The 18,200-nt window shown below is 42.4% G+C and overlaps 1 long non-coding RNA gene across 1 annotated transcript; it reads left to right on the top strand.

Annotated features, from left to right (window-relative positions):
- The first annotated feature begins 7,561 nt into the window (after nt 1–7,561).
- Nucleotides 7,562–11,988, top strand: LOC103629153 (uncharacterized). The gene is made up of 4 exons (XR_002262948.2): nt 7,562–9,676; nt 9,769–10,495; nt 10,759–10,796; nt 11,208–11,988. It is a non-coding gene; the product is annotated as an uncharacterized lncRNA (long non-coding RNA).
- Nucleotides 11,989–18,200: the final 6,212 nt, after the last annotated feature.

Below are 18,200 nucleotides of genomic sequence, written 5' to 3' on the forward strand. Positions count from 1 at the left end.
GATGCTAATGTTTTTCCTCGATGAGGAAATGTTTCACGGGCTGGTTATTGCAAAAACTTAGCTTCCACTAATAATAAATACCTGACCAACTAAAAGCAACTTCTTGAGCTTAACCCCATATAAAGCTAGTCCACCTCAGCCAAACGGGACATTTGTTGAGTACGTTGATGTGTACTCACCCTTGCTTTCGCAAAACACCATGTTTCCTTTGGTGCAACCTATGATCAGGTAAAGAAGAAGAAGAAGGCATCGAGGCGGATCTCCAGGAGTTCCAGGACTTCAACAAGTTCGATGATTAGGCTAGTGACCTCCCCCAGTCAGCTGTCTGTGGTAGGGTTGTTTACGTTGGCTACGTTTCTATTCTATGTACTTTGATTTATATTATGTAAATGACTCTAGTATTTAATATTATTACTTACTCTTTATTGTTATTCAAAGCATTATGCTATGATGAGTCATTTATGTAATCGCTGTGTACGTGAATTTCTGATCCTAGCACGTACATGGTTTGCATTCGGTTTACCTTAAAAAACTGGGTGTGACAACGGCCGCGCGAACACGGAGGACATATACTCATTGACGGTTATGACGATGGTTATGGCGCCGAGTCTCCTGGCGACGACGTGGTGCGGCTTGTGTCACAGAACCTGCCATGGTATTATGTCACACCCGGGTTTCGGGGAACCAAGACCCGGGCGCGAACATAATCACCAGGTGTGCTGGGACCAAGTCTCACACATATGATGAATCATGGCACAGGATCGAATGTCACATCTTTACTACATAACAGGAGTTCTATACAAAATAAATAAATAATTACATTATAAGGAGACAATGGTCCAGCAACCCAAAGTTGACTGGGAGACGACGACCTAGACCTCTCACGAACACGTCACAGCATCCTCCATGCGCCTCATCCTGTGGTACCTGTTCTTGACCTGTGGGGGGGGGTGTGAGACAGCAAGAGTGAGCTCACATACGTTCATCGCTCAACAAGTTGTGGGGAATAATGTGCATGAACTCGCGAAAGGTGGGAGCTCACATGAAGTGTAAGGTTTACCAAAGAGGATGGTTAGAGTTGAGCATTGCTTTTAAAGTTGGTCAAAATTTTATTAGCAGTTACTAAGTATAAGTAAATACCAACCAATTAAGAAAAGTAATAACATCACATGCGATGCAATGCATATGACAAATTGAATTTAGTTCCATAAATTAATCATGTGAGGGTCCGAGCTGCTCATGACCGTGAGCATAGCTAGTATACCAGTTTTACACTCTACAGAGGTTGCGCATCTTCACCCACAAGTCATGTTACCCATCTGCCAAGGGATCGCGACTTCCCATACACCTCTACCGAGGAGGCGAAGCAGGGTAACACTACGAGGCCTTTACAAAGTTCCACTAGCTTCAGAAAACCCGCTACAGTTTATAGGAAGCTCCAATGCAGGGATCCCTCGCATGATCTCCATCGCAGCAAAATCATCCCAAGGACCTCCCTACACTGACCACTCTCTTACTGCCCTTGCCCCTTTCGGGTAAGGTAGTCTTCCACTAGCTTTCCTAATTAATCAGCCAAGGGCGTCCCATTAAACCCTTGTGGTAGCACTGTTTTCCCGGGTGGTCGCTCCATGTTCCAATTAACATAATGATCTTATCATGAACAGTAATAATAAACAGATAATAAAAGTGTGATCATGAATAATGTATCTTCATACCCAAAACCATATAAAGCACTAGCAAGTAATACCCAAAAAGTTCAGTGGTAAACAAGGTATAAAGATAGACAAACTAGGGTAACCTATTGGGTCCCATCAAAATTAACCTATGCAGATCACTATGATTAATTAGAACATGAGTGGGTAAAAAGAAGTGATCAAGGGCACAACTTGCCTGGGACTTGAGATTCCAGGTACCAACTTGCTCTTCAGATGACACGTGTCCTCACTGCTAAACGTAGCAATACAGACAAACATGGTGCAGGCAAAATTAACATTACACCAAACATATATGCAAAATACATAATAATAATCTACATATTGAAATAAGATCACAGGAACAGGAATTATTAATTTTGGAGTTATAGATTTTAAGTTATGGATTTCCAAAGATTCTATGTGCTTTGTACAAGATTAATAAGATAACAATTTTAATGTGACTTTTATGTCAATACAGTGGCACTAAATGATAAACACTAATATTACAAAATTATAGGAACTGGAATGGGCTAATTTGGACTTAGTATGAATTTTCTATGGATTATACAAGTTTTACAATTATTTCTATACTCAAAATCAATCTCTAAATCCTTTTTTTCCTATTTTCTTTAATTCCTGGACTGGGCGCACTAATACCGAGAAGGTCGGGGTTTAACTCACAAAATAACCCAGACACAGGCTACTCCCGCGGGGACGGTGAGTTTATTATAACAAAACTGAGGGGCTCTTTAGAAAGATCTCCAGGCCGAAGGGGTATGGGGAGTTCTGGTCCATTGGATTTAGATCTGAGTGTCCAGATTAGATCGCACCCTTGCGACCCCGCGTGCAATCGAGAGCCGTCCAGATCGAATCCAATGGTCACAATACAACGCGCGAAGGGGTATGCACATAATCTATCTTCGCCTTCCAACGCTAATCTGACGGTCATCGTATATCTTCAACCTCACGTGCTCATGCGTCTCTTTATCTCTCCCATCTCACTTCATTCTCTCGTCTACCCTCACACCGGCCATGGCCCTCGGTCACCAGCAGCAACCCGCCGGTGATACGCCAGCGTCGTGTACCCAACCTTTGATTTGGATTACCCTATTCGTGGAATAGAAGAACAGAGCAAAAATCTGAAAGAAAATTTTGAAGTGCGACACTCCCCGACCATGGCTGGACGCAGCCCACGGTGGCGTTTGGTATGTGGCGAGGAACAAAACCGAGCTTAACCTGACGAAGATAAAAGTTCTACTCGCCACAGCGAGCCCTCCGCCATGCACACGAGAATCCTGGTTCAGGGATCGACTAACCTTGAGCGCCCTGTGTCGTCGACGCTGGTGTTCTGAATTCCGATCCGGTGACTCCGGCCACCCCAGCAATCCGAGCCACGGCCCTTGTCACCGCCTGTAGCTCACCAGAGCCGCCACGCACGGGCGTGCCTTTCCTTCTCCCAGTACCGGGAGATCGTCTCCAATCCGGCGATGGCGAACGCCGCCCAGGCGAAGGGAGAGGAGCAGCGTTGTGGATGCCGCAAGGGAGCCAGAGGCCACACGATTTTATAGTGCAGCGGTAGAGTCCGATGTGGGGAAAACGGTCGGCGAGAAAAATCCGACCAGCGACGAGAGTCCGTGAATCGGTCGAGGCGCTCGCGATTTCTGTTTGGATTTGCCACGGATTCGCTGTTTGTTACGCCGGAGAGAAGAAGATGATGACAGGCTGGGTCCACGTGACAGCGGAAGAACCAAGGCTGACAGGAGGGACCCGCACGGAAGTGACCAAAACAAAAGAAAAAGGGAAGAAACTGGAGTGGGCCGTGCGGGTGCAATTGTCCATTTGGGGCGCCACGGAAGAGAGAGAATTGGGTCGGATTTCGGTGTTTTGGCCCAAACGCAGCTTTGCAAAAAAAAATCTTTTTTTCTATTTCATGTTTTATATTTCCTTTTAGGATTTGCAAATTTTCGAATTCAGTCATGAGTTGAGTTTCAAATCTCACATTAAATGCACAATTAAACATCTAGTATGATATGCAATATATTTTATTTTATTTATTTATTATTTAAGCCATTGCCTTTTTAAATGTGTAAATCCCACATATTTATTATAAGGAAAATAGTTTTATATTGTATGATCTCTATAAAGAAATTTCTCTTACACATATCCTTATGGACACTTATATAATTCATCAATAGATAATTTAGTTTATATAAGAACTATTTTGTTAATCCTTTTATTAGAAAACTTTTTATTTTAGGAGATGTGATTTCAAAAGTTATGGGAATTCAAAAAAAATTCTAATTCAAGATCTTTGGAAAATTTTACTATAATTCTCATAATGAGATTTTTGAGGTGTTACAAATTCTACCCCCCTTAACAGAAATCTCGTCCCCGAGATTTGTAAGAAAGGGATATAGAAGGAATGGTTTGTAATTCAACTTTTAGTCTATAATTGTTTAAAAAAATTCAGAGTCTCATTTTTTTATAGTCCATAGTGGGTGATTAGGAGAGCATAGGTATCTAATTACTTATTATGTAGGATATAAGCTGGACAGGTTGAGGTAAGAAAGATTATGGCAAGGAAAAGTCTTCATCTGAAATGTCTAAGTCTTAATTTATCTTGAGATTCGCTTTGACTGTTATATCCTTCCTTGTTGATGTTGATCTCTTCTTCTTCGGTCTTGGTCACGTTGACTTGAGGTTAGTGCATATCATCGGAGTTAGAGAATATGGTTAAGATAGATTTGGATGAGATAGACTACATGATGTAGGTCAAAAGTTTGTTTTAGGTGGGGGTTGATAGATCATGCAATCCATCATTACTCTATTGGTTGGGTTGTTATGTTACTTGTTATATAGGTCAAGTTGTTGTGTATGGACAAGTTGATCTAAGTCACCAATTTAGGCGTAAGTAAATTTGGAGTATGGCCTTATCCTTTATACCAGCATTAAGTAACTCACACTAGATTAGATCATATTAGATTAGATAGGATCTAGATTAGATTGGATATGACTAGATTAGACTAGTTTAGGTTAGATAGGTCTACTAGGGTAGGACATATATTATTAGGATATGTTAAAATCTTTTGAGATAAGATGGATCTATGAGTGTAGGATAGAATCTTTTAAGATGAGATGGATATCGTTAGGCTACATACTTTAATGAGGGATAATCTAGTTGGTCTAGTTATTTTGATGAGCATTTTTTCCTATATGTACATGCAGATGTAATTGTGGACATTACTCCACAAATCATCACACTCAATCAAAGATCCAAATCAAACAAGTATCATAAGAACAAGCACTCAAGCGTATAAATACCTATAAAAATAGTTTTGTTTTTGTTTCTAAGAGTAGGTATCCTATTCCTAAAGTCACTTTAGGTACAGGATTTCAAAATGTGAAATCCATATTTGTCTTTCAGAAAGAAAAGATAAGAATAATCAGAGTAAAGCAGAAATAGATGAGAAAAGATTAAGAAAAGGTTAGAATGAATCAGAGTAGCAAAGGTAAGTAAGTATTGGTTGTCCAGTTCTATCTAGGTTTCGTCCTACAGTCAACATTCCTCTGATACCACTTCTGTCACACCCGGGTTTCGGGGCACCAAGACCCGGGCGCGAACATAATCACCAGGTGTGCTGGGACCAAGTCTCACACATATGATGAATCATGGCACAGGATCGAATGTCACATCTTTACTACATAACAGGAGTTCTATACAAAATAAATAAATAATTACATTATAAGGAGACAATGGTCCAGCAACCCAAAGTTGACTGGGAGACGACGGCCTAGACCTCTCACGAACACGTCACAACATCCTCCATGCGCCTCATCCTGTGGTACCTGTTCTTGACCTGTGGGGGGTGTGAGACAGCAAGAGTGAGCTCACATACGTTCATCGCTCAACAAGTTGTGGGGAATAATGTGCATGAACTCGCGAAAGGTGGGAGCTCACGTGAAGTGTAAGGCTTACCAAAGAGGATGGTTAGAGCTGAGCATTGCTTTTAAAGTTGGTCAAAATTTTATTAACAGTTACTAAGTATAAGTAAATACCAACCCAATTAAGAAAAGTAATAACATCACCTGCGATGCAATGCATATGACAAATTGAATTTAGTTCCATAAATTAATCATGTGAGGGTCCGAGCTTCTCATGACCGTGAGCACGGCTAGTATACCAGTTTTACACTCTGCAGAGGTTGCGCATCTTTACCCACAAGTCATGTTACCCATCTGCCAAGGGATCGCGACTTCCCATACACCTCTACCGAGGAGGCGAGGCAGGGTAACACTACGAGGCCTTTACAAAGTTCCACTAGCTTCAGAAAACCCGCTACAGTTTATAGGAAGCTCCAATGCAGGGATCCCTCGCATGATCGCCATCGCAGCAAAATCATCCCAAGGACCTCTCTACACTGACCACTCCCTTACTGCCCTTGCCCCTTTCGGGTAAGGTAGTCTTTCACTAGCTTTCCTAATTAATCAGCCAAGGGCGTCCCATTAAACCCTTGTGGTAGCACTGTTTTCCCGGGTGGTCGCTCCATGTTCCAATTAACATAATGATCTTATCATGAACAGTAATAATAAACAGATAATAAAAAGTGTGATCATGAATAATGTATCTTCATACCCAAAACCACATAAAGCACTAGCAAGTACTACCCAAAACGTTCAGTGGTAAACAAGGTATAAAGATAGACAAACAAGGGTAACCTATTGGGTCCCATCAAAATTAACCTATGCAGATCATTATGATTAATTAGAACATGAGTGGGTAAAAAGAAGTGATCAAGGGCACAACTTGCCTGGGACTTGAGATTCCAGGTACCAACTTGCTCTTCAGATGACACGTGTCCTCACTGCTAAACGTAGCAATACAGACAAACATGGTGCAGGCAAAATTAACATTACACCAAACATATATGCAAAATACATAATAATAATCGACATATTGAAATAAGATCATAGGAACAGGAATTATTAATTTTGGAGTTATAGATTTTAAGTTATGGATTTCCAAAGATTTTATGTGCTTTGTACAAAATTAATTAAGATAACAATTTTAATGTGACTTTTATGTCAAAATAGTGGCACTAAATGATAAACAATAATATTACAAAATTATAGGAACTTGAATGGGCTAATTTGGACTTAATATGAATTTTCTATGGATTATACAAGTTTTACAATTATTTCTATACTCAAAATCAATCTCTAAATCCTTTTTTTCCTATTTTCTTTAATTCCTGGACTGGGCGCACTAATACCGAGAAGGTCGGGGTTTAACTCACAAAATAACCCAGACACAGGCTACTCCCGCGGGGACGGCGGGTTTATTATAACAAAACCGAGGGGCTCTTTAGAAAGATCTCCAGGCCGAAGGGGTATGGGGAGTTCTGGTCCATTGGATTTAGATCTGAGTGTCCAGATTAGATCACACCCTTGCGACCCCGCGCGCAATCGAGAGCCGTCCAGATCGAATCCAATGGTCACAATACAACGCGCGAAGGGGTATGCGCATAATCTATCTTCGCCTTCCAACGCTAATCCGACGGTCACCGTATATCTTCAACCTCACGTGCTCTTGTGTCTCTTTCCACTACAAGAAACTAATAAATGTTCGTGGGTGAATTTAAGAACGTGGGTACCGACGTTCTTAATTGAGTTATGTTCGTGGGTTAATTTAAGAACGTGGGTACACACGTTCTTATATTAAATTCGTGAGCCCATGGTAAAACCGTCGAACTTATTGTATTAGAAACGTGGGTACCCACGTTCTTAACTTAAATTCGTGGGCCACGTGTACACCGTCGAACTTAACCTAAAAACCTAAATCTCTCTCACGGTCTCACACCGCCCGTCTGTCTTCTTTTCCCTCTGTCTACCACGCGCGCGCCCGCCGCTACCTGCCTCGCCGCCAGCCCGCCACCAGCGCCTCGCCGCCACCTCGCGCCCGCCCCTCTGCCCCACCGCGCGCCTGGGCAGGGTGGTACCGCGCGGTGCTCGCCATCAAGCGCCGCTGCGACGAGCATCTCGACCCGCAGCCGAGGAACCCCTTTCTCGGCGTGCCCAAGTCCTTCCCCGGCGTCAAGCCGGAGCTCTGGGACGGGATGCGGCCCCGCCTCGCCGCCCTCCGACCCGACGGGCCCATTTCGTGCCGGTTCCTGGCCGACCTCCCTACCGTGCTTGTAGTGGGCGACTCGATGTTCGTCCATGGGGGGCTCCTCGAGGCCAACGTCGAGTACGGCCTTGAGCGGATCAATGCGGAGGTCAGCGAGTGGGAGCAGAGGGAATCCCATGTGTCCGCCCCTCGCTGGAGTAGATCCTCGGCGAGCCGGCGTGGAGCTGTCGCGGTAGAAAGCCAGCTGAGCCTGATCCGCCCGCAGCCCGATCGGGATCGATGGGTGGGGAGGCGCCGGAGCCGCGATGGCTGACCCGCGCTTTGAGCATCGGTGGCGGTGACGGCGGCTGGGTTCCCGAATCCCGATGAGATGCTGCAACTTGAGATGGGGGTTTGTTGAGGACCCGCGCGACCGGGAGGTCGCGTCGCTGGTGTGTCGCCGGTGGCACCGCGTCGACGCGCTCTCGCGGAAGCACGTGACGCTGCCCTTCTGCTATGCCGTGTCCCCGAAACGCCTGCTCGCGCGGTTCCCGCGGCCCGAGTGGCTCGCGGTGAAGGGGAAGCCCCGCGCGGCCATGTAGGGGCTCATCCGTGCCAGGGGGCACATGCTGCAGGAGCTGAAGCTCGACAAGTGCACCAGCTTCTCCACGGATGGACTCTGCCCCGTCGACCGCTCATGCAGGTACTCGTATTCCTCGATTCTCCTGCTCTTGTTTTAGCTCCGATCTGAGTGTTGCAGGAAGTAAGATCGAATTGGGGCTACTGAGATGGTGACAATAAGGGGGCGTAGCTACTGTCAGTCCAGTCGTTGATTCCCCGAAATATATATGTTTTAATATGTCATGCCGCTACTTTATATATTTGTGCCCTAATTCATTTGAATCCCTGTTTTTTTGTTTTAAAATGTGGTATTACATAGGAAAATAAATATATATGTTTTAATATGTGGCACTTCTCATAATGGTACTAGATTTAGATGATTTACTATCTTTTTTATAAAGAAAACAACAAGCCACTTCGTTCCTAGTGGAATTAATTATTTCCGAGTATTGGATTTAGCTGAAGCTACTTTAGTTTATCAATACATGTAAATCTTTCTTGTAATAGCGTGTTATGAGGTAAGATGTTCAAAAAGGATGAAAACGAAATGAATTTAAATAGTTGATCAATCTCATGTTTCCAATTTTTGAGCGAGTCAAGCATCTTTAATTTAATGATATACTAACATTTTGTGACATCAACCTTCATTTTTAGCCTATTTGTTACAAAATTGACTACATGTAACGACACTCTGTTTTCAGTCTTACAAAATGGTTTCCATTATATGGTAAGTATAGTGAATTTTTGGATGCCCTACTTTATTTCTGGGAAATAATTACCATGATTATCATGGTATCTTATTATCTTGTCCATGGATGTTTTGGGTACATCAACATTAGTCAAGTTAGGCCTTGTTTGGAACCTCTAGAGCTAATAGTTAGCCAGCTAATAAATTATTAGCTGGGTTGAGCTAGCTAATGAATTAATTGTTAGCTTGAGGTTGCTAACAATTAGCTGTGGTATTAACTGATGGTGTTTGGAACCCAACAACTAATTTTTAGTAGCTAACTATTAGTTTTAGAGGTTCCAAACAGTGCCTTAATAATGTTTTAGTAGTTCTGAAGTGCTTGATCAGTCCTTGTGTATCTGACACTAGATGCTGTAGCATTATACCACTGTCGTACAATATTTTCATTACCTCTTTTAGATTTGACTCCTAGACTGTTGCAGGAAAGGTGACTATTACCGTTACTTGGCTGAATTTAGCACTGGAACTGAAAAGAAAGCTGCCTCTGATCAGTCACTTATGGCCTATCAGGTGCTAAATCTTCCAAATGTTGTATGTAGGCTCAGATGAGCCTTTTGGTAAAGCCTATCCCTTCCTGTTAAAATGACAAACATTTGCTGCAGCATGCCATGGTTGTCGCCTCCAGTGAGCTCTCACCTGCTCATCAAATCCGGCTTGGCCTTGCCCTCAATTTGTCAGTCTTCTTTTATGAGATAATGAACTCCCATGAGAGGTCACTCATCTTCAATGCCTTGTTTCTCCCTTTTTATTGATGTTTCAAATTCATAGATATTCCTATCCAATCATATTTCATGTTTTGAAAAATGGGCTTTCTTGCCAAGTGGTGACTATTTTCAAATAAACCATTCACCTGCTGTAGATGCTTTCTAAGTTAAGTTATTTTGTTTAAACCTCACGAGACATTTATCCATTTGCACAATTAAACCTCACAAATGCATTGTTTATTGAAAAATGCATGTTACCATTCGAATGCACTGGATGCTAGTTGGGTACATGATAGATTCGTTGGTTCTGGCCTCTCTTTAGAAAGCCATTTGATATTATGTTAGTTTTTCCCCTCATGTTGGAAACTGCATGTTGGCCCCACATGTTAGATGTGGTACCATCCCAGTATGCTGCTTGACAAGTAACTAGTTTTTAACAGAATCAAGTTCAGTCTCTAAGTTTCATGGTCACCTCTCTTTTTCAGAGCTTGCTAAGTGGCAAAACAAGCATTTGATGAGGCTCTTACTGAGATAAATTCTGGTGAGGGAGTTTACAAGGATAGCACACTTATGATGCAACTTCTGAAGGACAACTTAGCAATGTGGACATCAGAACTAACTGGAGGTAATCCATGTTTGAAAAAGTATTATTTCCTTCGTATGATGAAACTTGCAGAATCTTACATATCCTAAATACCGATTCAGTTTCAATGGCTGAATACTCACAATGTGCCTAGAAAATGTACTTACTCATCCTTATATGGGACTTGTAATTTAGGAATTGGAGATCACGGATTAGGACCTACAACTAGTTATTTAATACTAATAAATTCTTGACCTAATTACAACACTAAGATTCAACCAACATGTGTTTATTCATTTTGGCAGGTGAAGCATCCAAGGGTAACGACGATGTCGACATGGAGGTATGGCACGGCACCCCTGCCTATGACTTGAATTTGGTTTGGTTAGTAAAACTCCATGTGCTTAGGACTCCGCAATGTATGTGAAAGAATGCAGTGGCCCAAATGCACAAAATACTACTATTCGTTTCCATCTTATATAAACGATTTTGCAATATAAAAGCCTGGATCATATATCACGACCTCAGCCTGCATCAACAGAGTGAAGTGAAATACAAGTTTGTTCCCATTAGATGATGTACTTCAAAACTATGGCCTGTGCACATTTTACTCTAGGCTAAAGTCCATGTCCTAGCAAGTTTCTAATTTTTTTTACTAGCAAGCCGCGGTACTTTGCTGCCAAATCTGAAGTTTGTTTGTGTGCATGTTTTAAGATGGGCGATGGAGGCTGATACATTCTCCATGTTTGGGCAGGGTTGATTGATTGGTATATATATGCTCTCAAGTAAGGAAACACAGAACGCACGCAAAAATATCCAGGCTGTGATGCTAGCGAACCTGGGTCAGGTTCCTCAAGTTTTTTCTGCATCGGAACTCAGAAGAGCCTTGTGTATTTTTTTGGAGGTCTGTTCCTCTCTTTTGGCCATCGTTTGGTCCTGGAGTCAGTCACTCACTACCAAGTGTTTCAAAGGTCTGAACTGGTCAGCATCCAGATCTGTTGTTGCTTTTTTTCTACTGTGCTTTAGAGGCATCTTTGTACACCGTTGGAAAACTGTTTCTCTTATCAACGCATAGACTGTCAGTGCTGGTACTAATCATGTTTGGTGACTGAATTTATTTCTGTGTCTCAGTCCTTTGCGAATATCAAATGGTACTTTGCTACAGGTCCTTGATAGATTTTGTTTCTTTTTTCCTTATCGTGCAGTGGCAAAGGTTATTTTCAGGGGGCAAAACTAATGGTTATAATTTTTTTTCCATAGTTGGCAGGTGTATTTTCAGGGGATGTTGCTTGAGCCCAAATGGATGACAGCAGAAGTGTGATCTGACGTGCGCTCAGCTTCACCAACACACTGATTCTTGAATGCATTAAGCATAGTGCACAAGCAGTTATTCATGATAAGAAATCTTTTGCTCAAATGTAGCTAATTAGCACTTCATACATTCTGGTACAATCTCCAATTCTTGTGAACTTATGTATTTGGACTGTCAATTTGTGATATGAATATATATCAATGTGTTTGAAATTTGTATTGTATGTGATATTCTGTGTTGCATATGATATTATGTGTGTCTAATTTTTCATTTCTGTATTTTTTATTTTTTTTCCTGGAAAAGGGTTAAGAACGTGGGTACCCACGTTCTTAATGTTAAGAACGTGGGTACCGTCGAACTTATTGTGCAATCCTCGTAGACCCATGCAGTACACATAAGTTCGACGGCCACGTGGCCCCGTCGAACTTAACCATAAGAACGTGGGTGCCGTCGAACTTATGGGAAAAAATTCGACGGCCCCCGTCGAACTTAAAAACACACGTTCTTAATTTTAAGTTCGACGGTACCCACGTTCTTAATGTTAAGTTCGACGGTACCCACGTTCTTAATGTTAAGTTCGACGGGGCCGTCGAACTTACTTCTCTAAGTTCGTCCAAAAATCGCCGTCGGCTATATTCGTCGGTAAACCCACGTTCTTACGGTAAGTTCGACGGCTTATTACATTAAGTTCGACGGTTTTTCACCCACGTTCTTTAACTAGTTTCCTGTAGTGTTCTCTCTCCCATCTCACTTCATTCTCTTGTCTACCCTCACGTCGGCCATGGCCCTCGGTCACCAGCAGCAACCCGCCGGTGATACGCCAGCGCCGTGTACCCAACCTTCGATTTGGATTACCCTATTCGTGGAATAGAAGAACAGAGCAAAAATCTAAAATAAAAATTTGAAGTGCGACACTCCCCGACCATGGCTGGACGCAGCCCACGGTGGCGTTTGGTACGTGGCGAGGAACAAAACCGAGCTTAGCTAGACGAAGGTAAAAGTTCTACTCGCCACAGCGAGCCCTCCGCCATGCACACGAGAATCCTGGTTCAGGGATCGACTAACCTTGAGCGCCCTGTGTCGTCGACGCTGGTGTTCTGAATTCCGATCTGGTGACTCCGGCCACCCCAGCAATCCGAGTCGCGGCCCTTGCACGGTTTACAAAACTGGTAAAAACCGGCGGTAAACCGGTCGGTTTACCGAAACCGCCGGGGTACGGTTTCGGTAAACCACCGGTTTTTTTAAAATTCGTTCTAAATTTAAAAATTTTTAAAAAACTCATAAAAATCGAAAACCGTTGATAAACCGTTTTTTGGGACCGGTAAACCGTTATTTAAGACCGGTAAACCGCCAATTTTTGCCGAAAAACCGGATTTAATGCCAAAACTGAGTATTTAGTTGTCAATTTAGGCATAGTAGTCTTGTTTACTATTATATGCTATATGTGAATATGTTATATGTTATATGTGAAGATAAATCTGTAGCTCAAGTCCAGTTTAGGCATTTATATAGTGTTTGGTTTGAGGAATCAATCCATCCAAATTAAGGTGGTGCATCATTGGTTCATTCCTCAGATTTGGTGGGATGACACCATTCCTCATATTAGTACTAACTAACAAACTATGAGGAATGAGATGGTGATGGATCAACTCATTCTATTCCACAAACCAAACAAAAATAATAAGGAATGAGAAGATGAACTAGCTCATTTCTCAAATCAAACACCCCATCAGTGGTCAATTTCGGTTTCATTTCCTGTCCAAGATGGAATTCGTGGATCGAGTAGCTTCAGTTCTTCTAATAACTATCCATCTAGACAAGACTCAATATAGAACCCTTAGCTCCAGTTCTTCTATATGTGTTCCTAAGATTTGCTGATCGGAAGAAAAGTCCAACAATTGGTGAGGTGCACATGCAATACACAAACACCAAACACACATACCGGTATGTTTTTTTTCTTTGTGGATAAATATTTATTTGCCGTTCTTGTTTTCTCGTTAATGTATCTCATATATTTTGTATAGACCTATCACTATCACTATAACGAATTGAAACAATATCACGATCCTTCCAACATGCCTTAGTACTATCACTATGACTCGAGATAAACATGTGAGTATTGTGAAAAAAGTCGACCTATGTGTCGTTGCCTCGTTGGAGAGTTGTAAAAGAACTTGTATTTGAGTATTGCAAAGTTCACTGGTTGTTTGTTGCTTGAGAACTGGAGTTTATGGTTGCATATGTATGTTATATGTTATTTTGGTGAACACATGTCGTGTGGATCAATTAATATTTACTATGCAATATGAATTGAGAAAATTACAAATAAATCTTGTCAAAAATTTTCATTTTCTATAAAAAAAAATAGCAAACACCGGTTCATTTCGCGGTTAACCGGCGGTTTAGAACGGTTTTTCACCGGTTTTTCGCCGATAAACCGTTTTGAATTCAAATTAATTTGAATTGGTCAAACCGGTCGGTTTTACCGGTTTACCGTTGGTAAACCATTACCGGTGGATAGCGGTTTTTATATATGAAACGGTTTTGTAAACCGTGGGCCCTTGTCACCGCCCGTAGCTCACCAGAGCCGCCACGCACGGGCGTGCCTTTCCTTCTCCCAGTACCGGGAGATCGTCTCCAATCCGGCGATGGCGAACGCCGCCCAGGCGAAGGGAGAGGAGCAGCGTTGTGGATGCCGCAAGGGAGCCAGAGGCCACGAGATTTTATAGTGCGGCGGTAGAGTCCGATGTGGCGAAAACGGTCGGCGAGAAAAATCCAACCAGCGATGAGAGTCCGTGAATCGGCCGAGGCGCTCGCGATTTCTATTTGGATTTGCCACGGATTCGCTGTTTGTTACGCCGAAGAGAAGAAGATGATGACAGGCCGGGTCCACGTGACAGAGGAAGAACCAAGGCTGACAGGAGGGACCCACACGGAAGTGACCAAAACAAAAGAAAAAGGGAAGAAACTGGAGTGGGCCGTGCGGGTGCAATTGTCCATTTAGGGCGCCAGGGAAGAGGGAGAATTGGGTCGGATTTTGGTGTTTTGGCCCAAACGCAGCTTTGCAAAAAAAATCTTCTTTTTTTCAATTGTCTATTTCATGTTTTCTATTTCCTTTTCGGATTTGCAAATTTTTGAATTCAGTCATGAGTTGAGTTTCAAATTTCACATTAAATGCACAATTAAACATCTAGTATGATATGCAATATATTTTATTTTATTTATTTATTATTTAAGCCATTGCCTTTTTAAATGTGTAAATCCCACATATTTATTATAATGAAAATAGTTTTATATTGTATGATCTCTATAAAGAAATTTCTCTTACACATATCCTTATGGACACTTATATAATTCATCAATAGATAATTTAGTTTATATAAGAACTATTTTGTTAATCCTTTTATTAGAAAACTTTTTATTTTAGGAGATGTGACTTCAAAATTTATGGGAATTCAAAAAAATCTAATTCAAGATCTTTGAAAAATTTTACTATAATTCTCATAATGAGATTTTTGAGGTGTTACATATTAGGCCCACCTACAGATGTCCTTGTCCTAAGGACCTCGGACAACCATGTAGATGCGCATAATCACTCGACAAGTTCGGTCATCTGTATCATCATCATATTGCCCAAGGGTGCTTCACCCATCACGCAGACATTACACACATAATCAGAGTAAAGAATAAGCGGAAATGGATTACAATAACATAATTTGCATTCATAAAATATAGAGAGAGTATTTATTACAACACCGGTTGTATGAGTGCATAACTTATTATTACATAACAGGGAGGTAAAACATCCTCCCACCAACAAGTTTATGGATTTTCCTCTTGCTTTGGCACCACCTTCGAGCAGAAACAACAAAACTCGGTTGTTTCATCACCTACAACAACAGGGGTTCGAAAACCCTGAGTTCGGAGTGTACTTTCGCAAGTCTTACCCGACAAAGGAAAAGACTCTCAAGGATATGCTGGCTTGTGGGATTCAAGGTAAAGCTGATCAAGAATCAAAGACTTTTGTTTGTAGAAAAGCTTACTAACAGTGGATCCCTAAAAATCCAGTTTTATTATCAAGTTAAGTCATTACCTGTATTTAGAGTTCTTTCTATCCTAGTCCAGGCACTTAGCCTACACTAGCCATCTTTTATCACCCCTTGAGTTCACTGGATTGCTAAGTGTAAGTCAGTGACCAAGTCTTCATGTCCGAGAAGTAACGACGATCCGAATCGATTAATACCTAGCTGGGGATCTCCAACCACACGACATATGTAGCACTTGACCCTTGCATATGTCAACTCGCCACTGGGTTTCTCAAGACCAGAACGGGTTCACGCCAACCGAGAGCACGGATACACCACCGTCCAGCCTCTTGTCACGGAGGGTACACGCTACTCTCGCCATCTCTCCACTCCCATTACGTGGTGGCCTTTCTAGTATTGGTCCGACCGAGGCAAAGCTTACTCATGACGAGGCATGTGGCCAGTTAAAAGGTCCTCGATCATCAAGCCTACATTGTTACGGTCCATAATCGACTCAGACGGAGACACTACACTGAGACTTCCTTCTCGTGCAAGTCACTCGCCCGGTCTCGTCTTTATCATTTACAACCCAAAATTTGGTACCTAACAAAGGTACATCTTTTCCGATGTTGAACCCATCATGGCCATGATGGATTCACCATCAAGTCTTTTCTTTGAAAACTTCCCATCCCATATGAAGCATCATCTTTGTTTAAAACAAAACATTTTGTTTTCTAAAGCAAGGCTAAGCATCAGAAAACTTTTAAGTAAAATAGGTATCAAGGAATGAAATCAGTTCCAAGGAAGGAAATGTAGCAATTGTTTAGCACACAACTCCTATCACCTAATGCATCATCTCAAGTGATAAAGAGTTTTAAAACAACAAGGAAAGGGGTAAATGCACCGGGGCTTGCCTTGTGTTGCAGGAGGCTCTAGGTCTATCCCACAGATGTCAAAATAGAAGTTGTTCTCAACCGGTGGATTCTTAGCTTGCGGGGCAACTTCTTCTTCGACTACAACTTCTTCTTCGTTTTCTATACATAACAATACATATACATGAATGCTTATGTGATGCTATGAATATGCAGGGATATAATGGAAATATACCAAGTTGTATCTTGAATACAACTTTCCTTCACGGTACACACTAGTCACTAGGGTTTCCTGAGTTAGTATTCTATTAGGGTTAGGCAATTATACCCTAGGAAGCTAGTGTATTGGGTTTGGGACCAAACAATGTCCAAAACATGTCAAACTCTACCCAAGGGCTTTAATCATCAAACTAAGTTTACCCAAAAAGTTTTATTATTTTTGGAGCTACCAAATTAATTCTAAAATTCTAAAAGGCTAGGTTTAAACATCTTTAAATGTTAAATAATTCCAGAATTGAACTAAAAATCTTGGAACTATTTTTATTAAATACTAGATGAATTTAGGAGTCTAGCAAAATTGGTCTCATAATTTTACCATTTTTCTAGAATTTCCTATAATTTTCCAAATCTGGCAGAAAAATAAAAAAGGAAAATGATGAATAGTACTGGGCTCTATCTAGCCCATAACCAGGCAGTCCGCGTCTGCGCAGAGGTCCTTGGCGATTTGAAAAACCATTGAAGAATCCTATTCCCTATTCACATGTGTCTCTGACATGCGCACTTAAGCCCCTCTCTTTTCTCTTCTTCGCAAGATCGGGTCCCCGACCACGCACGGCGGCGTGCACGCTCCGGTGAACTTGTACCAGCCGCAATACCCAACAATCTGTGCTCTAATTCGGTCTATGCCTAATTCTAACCTTGGCGCTCCACTGGGAATCACCAATTTAGTCCGAACGCCGCTCAAGAGCTCAGCCTACGCACACTCGTGAAGTTTGAGACATTTCCGACACGTTCCTAACGATCTATCACGGTATAGCTTAATTGGTCGATCCAACGAACATCACAAGCATGCGAGAGTGCTGAAACATGAACAAGGAGGGCGAGAGCGGACCTGGAGGTGGTTGGCCATGGCGTGGCGCCACATAGCGGCGCAGACCACGAATTTGGGGGAAAACGAAATTAAGGCGCTACGGTGGACGATCGGGAGCGAGGAGTGGTTCATTGGGTTCGTAACAAGTAAGCGGAATAGGCTGAGGCATCAATTTATAGAGGACGGCCGTGAGGAGGGCGAATTTGAGCGGAGAAGCGCTTGCGGTGAGAAAGCGAAAGAGTCACCGGAGTTCGCTAACGTGGCGCTCACAGGTTTACGGTCTACAGCGGTCACTACCGAGTCCTCACGGCATGCGACGAGTGGTGAGATGACTTAGGACGTGTCACAACCGAGCTAGACGGTGGCACGACGGCGACGATCACGCAGCCACGTCGCTGGTGCAAGTGGGTACGACGACTTGGCCAAACAGTGCCCCAAGATCATCCAC

The sequence above is a fragment of the Zea mays genome, chromosome 6 (genome assembly GCF_902167145.1).
Source record: "Zea mays cultivar B73 chromosome 6, Zm-B73-REFERENCE-NAM-5.0, whole genome shotgun sequence".
NCBI classification, from domain to species: domain Eukaryota; kingdom Viridiplantae; phylum Streptophyta; class Magnoliopsida; order Poales; family Poaceae; genus Zea; species Zea mays.